Raw genomic sequence first — 1,113 nt, forward strand, 5'->3', positions numbered from 1 at the left:
CCAAAAAATCAAGTGTCAGCAATTTCCTATCTTTCAATCGATTATTTGGCCATTTGGTGAATTTCCAATAGGAATTCATATTGATTAAATATTTTTGAGTGCCGACAGTGTGACAGAAATGGAATTAGGCTGTGGGTATATAACTGTAAGCAAGACAAACTGTTTCAGCCGTCTTGGAGTTAATATTACTATAGCAAAAAGCAGATATAGTTTAGCTAACCAAAAAAAATTAACAAACCAATTAAAATAGTGAAAAAGCTCAGAAGAATTATTATGTGCTAAACTGGAGCAAGGGCACAGCTGAGACAGGATCAATCTTTTTATGGTGGGACACTGCAGTTGAGAGCCACAAAGCCTGAGACATAGCCACCCACACAACGAGCTATGAGGATCATTCTGGGCAGAGACGGATAAGAACAGGCTCTGAAATGAAACTTGGCTGGTGAGTTCCTGAATGTATGGTCATGTGGCCAGAATGCCACAAATGAGTCCCCAAGCCACAGGCCAGGCCTGAGCTGGTGACTATGCGAAGAGAGTTTTAAATTGAATGTGGATTAAGATTTAGGTTTGGCCTGCGCTTTTCATACTTGAAAATTACACCTCTTTCACTGCTAGAAGAGACAAGCAAGTGACAGGATCTGTTCCTAGTTGGTACACGGGGTGGGAGAAGGGGTGTGATGGAGCACTTCAGAGGCACTGGTGAGAGAGATAAATAAAACCTGATAGTACCCTACTGCATTCAGTCATCCTCTAAACCAGTTCCACAGGCTGCAGAGGCAAGCTGAGGACAGATCTCAGTAGGTGTTGACCTTCATTTGGGAAACCAAAAGGAAGCAGTAATGCTTTCTGTGCAAAAGACTTGATTCTCCAAAATCAGAGAAAGGATCACAGGACCCTACAAGAGAAAAGGAGCAGGGATGAGCTTCTCTGGCTCTCACCTGTGGCTGGGCCTGCATTATTTGTACACCCTTTAAAATCCAGCAGAGGGGCGCCTGGGTGGCTCAGTTGGTTAAGCGTCTGACTTTGGCTCAGGTCATGATCTCACGGTTCGTGGGTTCGGGCCCCGTGTCGGGCTCTGTGCTGACAGCTAACTCAGAGCCTAGAGCCTGTCTG

This window comes from Crocuta crocuta, unplaced genomic scaffold (assembly GCF_008692635.1).
Source record: "Crocuta crocuta isolate KB4526 unplaced genomic scaffold, BGI_CrCroc_1.0 scaffold95, whole genome shotgun sequence".
NCBI lineage: Eukaryota > Metazoa > Chordata > Mammalia > Carnivora > Hyaenidae > Crocuta > Crocuta crocuta.